The sequence below is a fragment of the Falco cherrug genome, chromosome 7 (assembly GCF_023634085.1).
Source record: "Falco cherrug isolate bFalChe1 chromosome 7, bFalChe1.pri, whole genome shotgun sequence".
Lineage (NCBI taxonomy): Eukaryota > Metazoa > Chordata > Aves > Falconiformes > Falconidae > Falco > Falco cherrug.
Genome location: NC_073703.1, coordinates 59,422,750 through 59,437,229, shown reverse-complemented (window position 1 = coordinate 59,437,229; position 14,480 = coordinate 59,422,750).

The window sequence follows — 14,480 nt, the reverse complement described above, 5'->3', positions numbered from 1 at the left end:
TCCTGCCAGTCCGTAATAGCAATATCACTTTCTAGTAAGATTACTGGGCTAAGGAGCAAGGCTGAAAATGTGCTGTTTCTCATTTGGTTCTTAGCAGTATAGTCTTACTTACATAATCACGTTTATCTGAAGATCTTTACTTGCAAAGATCTTTTCTATAGTTAAACTTATTTCTGAAGTCCCAAGTATTTCCTGAACTTCAACTTTGCAAAGTTTCTTATTCACATCTATTTCAGCTTTGCAAAACTGTCCATTGAGGGCTACAATATTTGTTTACTTTTTAAAGATATTTGTTATACAGACTTTTAAATAAATGACCTTTATATTTTGGTAGGGAAAATGAAGGCAACAGATATAATACATAGTTTTATCTCAACAAGTTTTTAACAACGCAGAAAGAAAAAGCATAGCTATTCAAATAGAATAATTGTGTCAGGATCTTGCTCCTACAGTATTAGCATCATGTTTTATGACCAGATCTTACCACTGGATCTGCACAAGTTACTGCAGATAAGTTAGAAAACAGTAACATAACTGCCTAAGCAGCTGTTACACTTAGATCCCTATGTAATTTTCATTTTTCTGAGAATAATGCTGTGTAAACATGGGTAAAATGACATCAATAAAGTCTTCTGTGAAATACTTTGTGTTTAAAGAATAAACAGAAGAATGCCTAATAATAGCAGAAAAGATCAGTTAAGAATCATAATAATCAGAATAAAACTAGTAGTGTCACAGTCTGTTAACTATTTAATATACAGATTTATGTGCTATGAAATATCTTTATTTGAATGACTGTGAGTATAACAGATTAGGTTAACCTCTGATTAAGAATCATCTCTATAGTAGAGAGGAAGCGGAGGTAACAGCGTTGACCTTGTTTCTTTTTACTGACTGGCCTACAACGGGTGATTTCAACCCTCTTTTACTTATCACAACAATATTGCTGAAAAATTGTGACATTGATTGTGTGTCATCACTTTAGGTAACAGAAAAAATTATCATATGGATGAGTCAAAAAATAAAAAGCATATGTAAAAACACTTTAATCAACCATCAATACTTTAATTACATATTCTTCTGTGTGTTATCTGGAAATAACTGAAGAAAAATGTCCCATGAAGTAAACTGGCCACCACTTGGCAAAAGCGTTTTCACCTTCTGATGGTAGTGGTTAATCAGAATTGCAAGAATAAATTGATGTGCATAAACTTATGATAAACAGTTCTTTATGCATATGATAAACAATTATTTTGTAATATGAAAAATGGTAACATACTGATTTTCTAAGCACAACTGTCTAGTATTAAACAGAATTACTGAACACTCCCAGAACCTGGTGCCAACTTTCATGGAAAAAGTTTCAAATTGGTTAATTTTTATTTCTTTCTTCCTTACTATGGTGCTTTTACAGACCATGAAATTATTTATTGGAGGGTTTCTTTAAATACATGATTAAATGCTCTTTTCTCTCTTCAGAGAAAGAAGCATTACCAGCATTATCAATGAATTCTGGAACAGTCCTGTAACAACAAATTCACTGAATCTACATGATGAATAATAATATACTACAGAAAATGTCAGACTTTTTAAAGACTTCCACTAAGTGGGCAAAAACATTACAATTATAGCAGCTTTCATAAACTCAGCCATTTCAGCAAATAAGATTGAAAAAAAGGAGTTTAGCTGCTTCCTAAAGACATTCCTACCACAACCCCACCTGAAGGATGCCACATTCAAATACACAGGCAATCATTAAATGAAATTAGAGGATGATTTATTACAATACATAGTAGAAGAGTTCTTGCCACAGTTCCCATTCCTGGGACTACCAGATTCTGAGACCTGTCATGCTTTATAATTTGGCAGTTAGTTTAAAAAGAAAACAAATACAAAACAAATTTTGTCCTTTCTGAAAGCTGATTGGTAGAAAACACTGACATACTATCCAAGTTGAAAAACTCTTTCAAAAACATAGACAGGAATTTGTTCAGTTAAGTGAGCTATATTTTCAAAGCACGCGTTTTTTCTGAAAAAATGAGAAGAAGGTTAAAATATTGCAGATTACAAAGAGGCTGTTATGGAGTAGAAGACGACAGATCTTTCTCTGCCAAGAAAAATGTGCAGTAATATATGCATCAGCTTTCACAGACCTTCCGTCCCCATAAGAAGAGTTTTGCAGATACCACTTCAAACTCTGACCTAAATTTTGAGGGAACTGTACTGAACACCACCATGGAGTAATTCTAGATTTCTAAATGTTTTGAAGAACAATACATGGCCATTGTATACAATAGGCAAATACACTCCAGTTTCTCAGAAGAGAAGAATTTGTAATCTGAGGCTGCTGGAAAATGAGTCATATTCCTCAAAAAAAAAAAAAAAAATAAAGCCCATGATTGCTGTTTGCGAGGATGACAGTAACAGCTTCTCTTGAATTTGAATGCTGTTAGGGCAAAACCATAAGCACTTTTTAAAGAAAACCAAAAAATCCTTTGTACAGTTTATAAATTTTCTTTGAAATTTAGTCTGTCATTCAGTTACCTTAATATAGATTTCAGCAATTTAAGTGTCTTATAGGGAAGTGTTAGCTAAAAAGAACTAAAGGATCCAGTATGATAGAGCTGGTTTTACTCCTATGCTCTGATAAAATGTTATCTTTATGATAACTGGACATCTAAATTACATCTACTATGAAGAGCTAGAATTGACATCTTGCTGGGAATAGGGCAACTCTTCATTTGCACAAACGGAATAAGCAGAGGATATGTGTCTGAGAATATTTTCCCACCTTTCAATATGAATTTGGTTTATCTATGTTTGCTTTGTTATTGGGCATATTTTCTGTGAATATGTAGGTATTCAAGATTCACTGGATAAAACCTTCTTGGCAAAGCCTATATCTGAAAGGAACCTTATCGTAAAGTCACTATACAATCAATTATACAAGACAGAAATCAGCAAGAACTTTGATCTTCCCTTTATAGGGTTGCAAGATTATAAAATCTTAAACTTGGTCAGAAGATAGGAAAAAATGTTTCTGAAAATTCAGTGCACTGTAATGCTGACCTGACAAATTAATCATGAACTAAGAAGATTATATTTACTATTGAGTATTATGCATTATACAGTTACTACATGTCACCCAAATTCTGAGCACAGAACTAGAATTTTTAAATTAGAAAATTTGAAGAAGAAATGTGAGACTGTTTTGAGATTATTTTGCCAGAAGGCATTTCCTTCTATAGTAATCATGCATACTCAGAATCATAAAATAATTTAGGTTGGAAGGAATCTCTGGAGGTGATCTATTCCAATCCTCTGCTCATAGCAGGGTCAACTTTGAAGTCAAATCCAACTTCTAAGTTACATATTCAGCTGAATTTTTTAACACATGCAAGCACGGACATGCCACAAATTCTCTGGCAAGCTTACATCCAAATTCCCATAATTCTGATGTAGCAGCTAGCAGCTGCTTGCATGAAAAGTAGTATTTAGTGAACTTAAGCATGTTCACCTTCTCAGGTCAGTGAGCAGAGAGAAAAAAGAAAAAGACAGACTGCTCTGATAATGGTCAGCTCTCTATGGACTTTAAATCATTTTTCTTACAAGTCATTATTTTGCAACTCTACCCTAACACATAAAATATACTAATAAAATAGTTTCTGAAAACCCGAAATAGAAATTATGATTAAAAATGAGCTATGGCTGCTGCATCTTTTAAGCTACATCACATTTGTAATAGCTGTCCTCCAGTAAAATGTCTGTGTAGGGCATTGGAAATGAAATTACAGACTGTTTGAAATACACAGAATTTAATAGTTCAAATTCTTTCTTTTTTAATTCTATATTCTCTATTCTACAGATGACTTATGAAAATTATGAAAAGATGAATTTATGAAAATCAACATCGTATCAACACCAAACAGGCCCTATGTCCCTTCACTGTCCCCTCTGTACAATGAGCTATATGAGCTTATCTCCCTCGATAAAACCCATCTAAAATATGTGCTAACATAATAAACATTTCTTCTCATGACCTGTCAAAAAATTGATAATTATTTAATACACTTTGAAAAAGGCTATAGAAATGAAAGTCAGTATTTCTTTGTATTTGCCGCAAATGTCCCTGTAGAAGACCTTCACTCAAATTTTCAACTGTAAATTCATTCATGTACTAAACACTAAATTTTCCTCTTCAGCCCCAAAACTATGCACCTTTATTGTTACAGTGCTGCAGGAGAAATACCAAACTGGCCTTTCAGTTCATAGCTCTGTTCCAGTAATGCTATATATTGTATCTGTAATTTAAATCAGCAACTTAATAAAAAACATTTAAAATGTCTGCCTTAGCACTTGATATTCTATAGCATCTCTCCACAAGCACTTTATAGAAAGCATAGAGTAAGTTAAAATCACATTGTGCTAGTATTGTCAATGATGTAAATTATCTTTGGTTTCAATTTAAAAGATGTTGGTGACGGACTTCAAGTCATTTCTGCATCGTCAGCAGAGGTAAAATTGAGGGGAATGAAGCAGAGCCATGAACATAAAATTTAGGAAGAGCTATAATGGGATAGGAATGTAGATATACTGCAATATTAGAATGTAAAATATCCTATTATAGCACAGGTAACTGAGTCAGATGAAACTGCATGTTTATAACTATGGTCAAAACTTAGAAACAGGTAGAAATAATTCAGGCTGAATGTGTGGTTACCATTATAGTCAAATGAGTAACAGAATCCAATATATTTCAGATTATATTTTTTAAAAGAAAAAAATTATTAAAAAATCAATTGAAAATTAATGCTTTAGAGGAAAAGAAAAAAAAAGGTTCTTACTAATGAAAAGTTCCAATAAAAAGGTGTGAACAAAATTTTACTCTAAACATAGTTTTTTGGAAATATGCAAACAAAATTAGTCCAAAGCAACTCTAACACGTGAAGAAAACTATAAACCTCCAACACAACTCTGCAAACTTACTCTAGATTGGTCACAGTCTTTATAAAGATGAAGAAAAATTAGGATGATCATCAAGCAGCAGCTTGAAATCCAACAGCATTCTAACATTTATTTTCCATATGTGCTTGTAAAGCGCCAGTAAGTTTTAGAGAAAAAGACAACATGTGATTCTTAGTTCTTTATACTGTATAAAAGCTAAATTAATTCATTTAGTAAATACCCTATTCACATGTCAGCATGATCACATTCATTGCTCTAAGGACAGGATTTAAAAATTACAAAAATATAGTCTCACCACTTCACAAGAATAAAGGTGAAAAATGCTACCCTAGATTTTTGGTAGTAATGTCAGTAATCCTGTCCTTTTTGCTGCAAATGACAGGCTAAAAACCCAAGCATTTTGCATTCACTTAAAGATTCTGTAGCATTTGAAAATTAACAGACTACAACTTATCCTGAATTGTGGTGATTCAGAATGAAGGTAATATTTTGTTGTATTGGTTAAGCCAATATATAAAAGGACAGAATTACAGAAATTTAGCTTCTTCAGATTCTATTAACCATTGCTAGACAGCAGCTAGGTACAGTGCCTGTGGGGCACTATACTAAGGATTGAGACTGGCTATATTTTACATAAGCCAAGAAATGGAAGGAAAATATTACAGAGAAACTGGGTACCAAAATTATTTCATCTGCTGCCTATGAGGAAGGCACAACTCAAAAAAGGGTGTGCTAGGAAAGAGGTCACCTTCAGAGAGAAAAGACTAAGCAAGATTAAGAACACATAATGGTGGAGAAACTGAACCCAAAATCTAATTCATTATCAGAAGAGCCTCACTGCTCATGTTTGTCATCATCTGTTTAAGGATATTACTACATTAGAAGGAGTAGGACGTTGAACTGATAGGCCAGGTTCCAAATGGCTGGCTTTCTGGAGCAATGCCAAGAAAATGCATTTTCTAGAACAATTACCAGGCTTGTCCTAGAACAGTGAGTTTATTAGAGGGTCCTACCTGAGTGTGTGATCAATACTGAGATTTTGCAAGGATGCGTGGGCAGTAATTCCAAAATGAGTAACGTTACCAAAGAAATAATAGTAGCTGTTTTTTCTCCTGAAAAGTGTCAGGATTAAGGAATGCAATTGGGCTTTAATAATGATGCCAGCTCAGTAATGAATCCAATTCACTGGATCAAGGAATGCCATTGGGCTTCAGTAATGTCCTTGCTTCTAATTTCAGCCTATAGGATTTCTACTAAGATATTTTCATCTTCTCTAATCTGCACCGCTACTAAAACATTTCTGGCAAAGTCAAAAACTTAATTTAGCTTTCACGACTCTGAGATTAACATGCTAATAATAATCTTATTCTTGTATTAACAAAAATAGAGTGGCACATGACACTGGGAATAACGCAGGTTATGGTAGAAGACCCTGGCATTATTTCACAAAAGGGGAACAAGAGACAGTGGTGTAAGTACCATCTTTTCACATTTGAAACTAGATTCAAACTCTTTCTAAGGTGAAAATGATCTTATACTAAATTCCAACTGTTCTTATCGAAAAAAACACTACTCAGCTGGCATGATTTCTTGTTGACAAACCCAGGACTAACTAAAAGGGACAGCACAACTAGGACTGAGAAGTATTGGCAGGATTGAGGGAGCCTGCCTGCAACTGGCTTGAGACAGTGCTTTTCTTCATTTTAATATCACAAAATCTACTGTGATTATCTAACCTAAAGGAAATTCCATATAACTTTGTATTAGCACAACCCAAATGAATAAAACTGAAAATATGCCAATCTACTATTAATAACTGCCAGACTTGGATAATAACCATTGTTAATAGTTTCTCAGATTGTTTTGGGAAGGAGACAGCATGTCACCAAACTTCTAGGTAAGGCTAGTTTACAAGCTAAGCTAAATAGGAGGCTTGTTCTGTGGAAGCAATACACAATACTGTCATTACAAAAGCTTCATGTTTGGCAGAACAATCATTTTCCCCCTTGATCCTTCATTCTGGGATCTATAAGACCCTGCAATTTTCAGATAGCCATGGCACAAGATCAAGGTTATTACTATTTTTTTAAGATAGCACTTTTTAACAAAAGGAGAGAAGCACAGAAACAGCAGTTGCACATGTGGCATTCATGTTTTGTAATAATTTCAGTCTGAATCCTGCCAATATCACTTCATCTCAAGCCACTTGCTGGGACGCTGAGCACATCCATCCTCTCCTGTAGGCTTTATTTCTACCCAACAAAGAGACTACGCTTGGCTCCAGAGACTGTTAGTCTTCAGTTTCATGGGCACAAAACCAGCTCAAAATCTACTATGAATAGTGAATAGGAAAATAAAAACCCTTAACAGTCAGTAGCAGGCACAGCATCATGGAGGGCCTTTCCATTAGTAGAGCTGCCTTGTAAAAATAATCCTTGGCAGACACAGGACTTGCATCATATTTGAGAAAGGCAACTTTCTAGAAAGATTTCATGATTTTCCATAGTTTATGCCAATATTTTTTGACTAACCTCCAATCTTTTTTAAGTACTAACCACACTCTCAGGCATCACTTGTATCTTACAAAATTCCATAGGCTGTTTACCAGCAGGTTTGGCAATACAATAGTTATCGTTATTAAACATTTATAAAATGCAAGATACTATTGCTGAATATGAAAGGATATTGCTTCAGACAAAAAGAACTACTGCTGTTCTTAAAAAAGCCAGTTTATATAAAGAAATACATATTTGTAAAAATTATTCTATGACCAAAGTGCAGTTACTGTCAATAAAAGTACGAAAATAAAATATTTTGGAAGACATCTTAAATAAAATTTTTACATTACATTTTGTATAGCACAGAGTTCATGCCTCATAGTGTTGTGATTGGTAATGCAATACTATTACTGGGGCTGCAAGACATTTTGTGACATGAAATATGTGGGGTTTCAGGTACACAGACCATTCAAATGCTCAGTCCTACGCTAAATAAATCAGATTCCCTTTTCTTCTACTGAGGTCACATGTAATTTGAGGGTTGTTTTTAGCCTACCCCGAAGACGGGAGTCTAAATTCTTACCATAGGAACCAGCATGTGACACAACACCCTTCTGAGCGCTCACCCAGTGCAGCTAAGAAGAGGAGAGGCCTCTGTCAGGGCCCTGAGCATGCTGTGACAGGCCTTGATGGCCCTGTGGAGGCTCACCTGGCACCTCAGCCCCCACCCTCTGCTCATGGGCCCAGGGGCTCCATTTAAACTCAGGCCTGTGCCTTTGCTCCCTGCCTGAGGTGTGTTGTAGGGCTGCTGGAGGTCTAGGCCTGCCTGGGTAACATTGGGCTGTACCTGACCCCACTGCCCTTGCCAGCCCTGCCCCTGGCTTGGCCTTGTACCTGCCCTGTCAACACCATTTACCTGGTGGCCTGGGCTCAGGCTGCCCTCTTTGTCCCTGTCCTGGCACTGTGGGGCTGGGGAGGCACCAGCCCTGCCCCCTGTGACCTTGCTGCCTGTCCCACAGGGAGTAGCCGCCCTTGCTGCCCCCTGATGGTATCTGCTGTGGTGGTACCTTAGATACACCTCTGAAGACATGGGGCTTCTGTTGTCTGTTTTCTGTTTTTCAATTGGAACGCTTAAAAGTGGCAGCTTCAGTAGTTTGGGGATTCTTCGATCTTTAGCAACCACCACATATCACCTGCTCCATTAATAAGTTTAATGAGCTGCAGCAGCTGGTTGGTCTTCCAGAGACAAAAACTTCATTTGTCTGATGTGAAGCTATAATATAAACTCTCAAGAAAGATTTCTCTCTCCTGGAGAAGGAGGTGGCAGCATTCTAATAGAAGCTTGTGTTCAGTTTAATCGCACTTAAGCTTTCACTGTATTCCCAGGAAGAACACCTAGAAGAAAAAGCACCTTAACAGGAGGAGCCATGTTGTGGCATGTGGTAAGCTATGTCAACGGAACATATCATGTGCATCAGCTTAAGGTTGTGCTTTGAGACACTAAAACCCAATCACTTCAAGTCCTGAGGTTGCACCTTTCCCTGTAGTCAACATTTTGTAAGTTGAGAGTGGCAACCTGGACATCCTACGAATGACTGCAGCAGTAGGTAGCCTGAGCATGGCACTCAGTGCAACCTGGATGCAAAGGACTGAGATAACTTCCAGCACTGTAGAGAAGAAAAAGTTACTTGCTTGTTTAAATTTATTCTCAGGCCCACAAATAATATATTGTCAAGCATACACTTCATTAAACTACCCTTTTACAAAGGAAAACCTTGCCGGGACATTTTGACAACATGCCTTTTGTTGAAGGAATATTCAGTCAAAAACTTGATATTACTTTTGTGGTCAGTGATACAACGCAGTATGCTCAATACAATAATGGGCCGTTCTCGCTTGCTTTCTAAGATGCTTTGAACGCCAGATAGAAACATAAATCTCATTACAGCACTGGCTATGTTAATGCAAAAAACAACACAGTGCTGCCTCTGCTGGAAGATGGATTTTTCATTTTAGGTTTGTACGCTTCTTAAAGCACCCTTAAAAGACAAACCTTTTTCTTTTAAAGTAATTTTATTGATATAGTTAGCCAATTATAGTTAAGCTTCTAACAATGAAATTCTGTGTATCTTATATGCAATTACAGTGCACTTGCATCCCAGTTGTTACATTTACTTCTAGATTTTAAGTTTCCTCCCATGCCTCTCATTATCCAAGTTGAGTAGTTAAAAGTGATCTGAACTGTCAATGATATTAGAGCATTATACTTCTAGTCCAAGATAAAATCTGTGAAGAGAGCTTATTATAAAACAAGAGGATCTTTGAATGAAGAGGTTGATGAGAAATGTATGTGAAATCCAAAATCACTCAGCCAACAATCTTGTGAAGTACAGTTTGTTTTGGGTATTTATTCTATGGTGTTTAGTCAGTTCCTTTGGTATGCAAAACAAGAAATCAAAATGACATGTGTATGTACAGTATTAGAGTGTAACTCATGAATCATTGAGGTGTTTTTACTCCATTTTTGTTAGAAATTAGAATGTGTAGCTATCAGATGAAGATTACATAAAAAACCCCAACACTTTAGCCCTCCTTTTAAATTGACATAAGCCTCTGCTGTGGCTTAAGCTGGCACACTGATGCATAAATTATAAGGAAGAAGACATATATAGCCAGTCCTATCTAAGTACTGAATTCGATTCCTCTGTTTAGAATTTCTGAGTCACTCAAGTAGACATATTTGATAGGAATGTAGTCTAATTGTTTTACTGCTAAACCTGAAAGAGTTGCTATTAGGAGCAAATTAGCAAGAGACCTTTGGATAATTCTACCACTCAAATCAAAGTCTCAGTCAATTAGCTATCTTAATAAATAACAGTTCCCTAAAAAGAGACAGGAAAAAGAGACTAAACAAATATGCAAAAAACCCCGTAAGATGGAAAATTTAACAGTTTCCCAAAGGTCAGGAAGGAAGCCACAATCTAAATTAGATTAAAGGTTTGATTTTTCTACTCTCCTGTATTCAGGCATACTAAAACCAAAATAAAATCATATCAACATAATGACTTTTTCACTGTGGTCACAGGCCATATCTGTGTAAAGAATTCTGTTCAGCTTCACGTAATGAGAGTCTGGAGGGCAGCTTAGAGCACAGTTTGGTCAGAAGCAATCACTGTGTAACCAGAGGCTTTTGGCTTGTGGCCCTTTAGCTGTCATGACTATGTCATGGAAGTGAGAATGGACACCCTATACGGGGATAGTTAACTTCATGACGTTAGCGCTTCCCTGCACAGAGAATGCACATTGATCTATCACCTACGTGCACATGTAGTTGATCCCTGTCCCCTGCTTTTATTTTGCCTAAATTGTTCCAGACATTTACTTCATATATTTCCCTGTAGATCTTGAATTCAGCCCAGCTGACAAGTTGGTAACGAAGCAAACTGACTATACATTCCATTGCTCTAGAGCATCTCTGAATTCTAATCAGGTATTTTGGGATAATGCTGTATGTACATTTACTTGTACTATTTTTGTAGGGAAAGATATGTACAATGAATAACTTGAAATAACACAGCAACCTGTAAATTAAAAAAAAAAAATTAGAGGTAAGGAAAAATATGCTTTACAATCCTGCAACAGTGATGGAGTTGATGGTACAGGATGGTATAGGTTCTTATGATTTGGAATTGAATCCATAGGAAGCTCCCTCATAAGCAGAGGAGAAACAACCCTTATCCCAGTGTTCCTTTACTGTGTTGCTGTTGAATAATGCATTTTATACCTGAATTTTGAAAAACTACATTTAAAATATTGACTTAGCTGACAAAAAATACCCAGCATAGTGGCTCCCTTTCAGCAAAAGAGAGCTTTACTAGTACAGACTAATAAATCACTGCACATATGGTTACTGGCACTGGCAATATATAGGGATAACTCACCTGATAACCTAATACTTCTTCTGTTAAAGACAACAACAAACTCCTACTGTCTAACATAGAAACAGAACCGAATTCTTAATATGCTGAGGAATAGATAGCACTATGCTCTACAAATTATAATGCTGAATCCAATTCCTCTTAGTGGATCATAAGTCGCACCTTAACGTTGTGATTAAATACATTTAAATAAATCAAAATATTTCTAACAGAATAGTCTCTGGCTTAGAGTGGTCTTTGCATCTGAATATATAATTGTTTACCCTCATATATCGCACATAAGTGCCCAGACTTTGGTCATAGCAGTTTTTCTGCATATGTAGGATATTATTCATAATATATGTTTCGTTCACACTACAATATAAACAAGATATATAAAAATATTTTTAATTAATTTACAGTTTTGGTTTTATATAGCTTTTTTACAGCTGCTTTAAATCTATACAGAGCTACTTATTAAAAAGTATTGAATAGATTCTATGAAAAGAAGTTAAATTTATGATGTTTAGTATTACACATTATACAGTTTCTTTATTTTTTGCTCACTTGATCATGCTGTGAAAAATTCATGAATATTTAGCTATTAAATGAAATGCAAAATTTTCATTACCATTTTATTGAAAACTTGACATCTTAAAATACCATACATACCATTAGTATTCTAGTGCATTGTCACCTTATTGAAAAATGCTGCTAAAAAACAATACCACCATTCAGAGAAAAAAAAATTGTCCGCCCAAGGCTATTAACTATAGTTCTACACATACATTAGTGACAAATAAGTGAAGCAGCCAATGCTCACAAAAGATGTCACTAAAATGCTAGGAAACAACTGTAACCATAGAAACCATCTCACACTGCAATCTGAACATCTTTTGTCAGTGTTTGACTAGAAATGAGATGCTTAAAATCATTAGGCTATCAAAAATTCTGAAGTCTCTTCATTGAAATTTACATATTTAAATATTTTGAAACCTGCAAAAACTTCAACATGATACTTTCATAAAATATTGTTTCAGCTCCTAGCCCTCAACTATCACTTTAGATATAATAACAAGGATTATACAGATGATTACTCCCTCCCCCGAAGTCTCCCCCACCAGACCCTATATTTAATATACATACACAAGAAGAAGAACCTAGGCATTAAAAAAAAACCCCAAACCCAACCACCATAAAGAACTGAGGTGAGAAGTGAGGACAGTTTACCCAGCTCTTCTTAATCCAAAATATTCACAGACAAGGCATTCACTATCTCTACTTACTGCTTTGGGTTTTTAAAAAATATCTTCATAAACTCCATGCACCCTACTAGCAAGATTAGTATTATTGTATAACCTTCATGACATTAGGTACAAAATTGTCTACAGACAACAAAACATGTGAAGGAGAAATTTCCTCAACTGACTTAAAAAAGTTTGAGAACTTTTGAAGATTAAGTGTCTCTCCTAATAAAAATGGCCTATACAACTTCTGGCCTATAGAATAAGATTACATCCCAGTCTTTCTGTACAATGACTGATACTGTTCTGTAGGACTGGAGGAATATGTAGGAAGGCAGCCTTAGTTCCTTTCGCAGTAGGACTCTGTTACAGTAAATCTGTGTTAGTCTGAAAAGCTACTGTAGAAAGGCAAATCAAGGGCATAAATGGTGATTAATCCTTCAATACAACAAATTTCAGTGGTACCCAGGACAGCGAAGAACAGACGTGCTGTTGTTTGCAGGAAAGGATTGCTGATATTTAATAGAAAAAACATTTCCAATTCCGTATGTGCTTTAATTTACCATTAAGGAACTATGAAATCTGGGGATACAGATCAAAGGTGTTTTTAATGGAAAAGTCAAGGACTGAAATAACCGGTACAGTTTCCTTCCATTATCTTTGCCACAGGTCCTGAACTCTCAGGTGCATATGGGTGCTTCAGCCAAGACCCTGTTATGCAATGCATTACTCAATTTCTCTGTTTAGTTTTTCATGACTTTAAGCAAAACTCAGCGGTCAACAGATTGCCAAGTATCAAAGGCTATGAGCTTGTCCTTTAAAGTATTTGTTTGCCAATGCATTGTGATATAACACTTATAAGAGAATGTCAAGAATTTCAAATACCCACTTTTCCCCCCACTCTCCCCTCCCCCGCCATCCTTTGGTGGAAAGGTTCAGATTTCGAGGCCATCAATCTGATGCTTTCACAAATAGTACAAGACACATTAGCACTGATAAGAGTGTCTTTCTTATGATTGGAAAACAGGCTAGTACAATTTGCAAACTTGGAATCTGTTATTTTTATCAGCAAACTAGAATGCAAGTGAAAAAAGGCAAAAGAGAAAAAATGAAGAAATATGTCATACAATTCATTACAAAATGTTCTTATTATGTGTGTTTTACCAATGAGCTTCACAGAATTACACACAAGAGAACTGATATATTTTAAATACCATCAAACCCATTCTGTAATTAGTAATTGATTAATTAAATATAGACTTCAGAGAGGTTTTGACTACATAGAGATTTTGCTGCAAAGGTTAAAAGAAATCATAGGAACAGAAAATGCATGACTGTAAGACTACAGGTGAAGTATAATAAACATAAAAACAAAGGTTGAAAATTATCTTTTTTCTTAATATGCTCTCTGAAAATGAATGGCTCACAGTATTTTAAAGATGATGAAGCAATCCTGTTCAAGTAATGGGATGAACTATTCCATGCAAGAACCCAATCAATTTTTGTCTAAAGTCATAATGATTTTTAATTTCCGAATCCTCCCTTATCCTACATTGTATCCAATGTACATTTAAAGTGCATGCTAATAGTACTGTTGCCTGTAGTTCATTGTCTTTCTAACACACAAGCTGTTGTAAGATTAATATCTTACAACAAGGCAAAGAAATGGAAAATAATTATGAACTAGGATCACAACTTTTGGTATCATTTATTTTCTAATAGTCTCTACTGTATTCAGTATTTTGATGGTGAAATAGCAAGTATCTCAGTTTCACCAAATCACTTACACAAAATTGTTCCTGTGGATGCCTGACTCATTCATTGAACACATTTTTCTGTTTTCTTCATATGTTTTA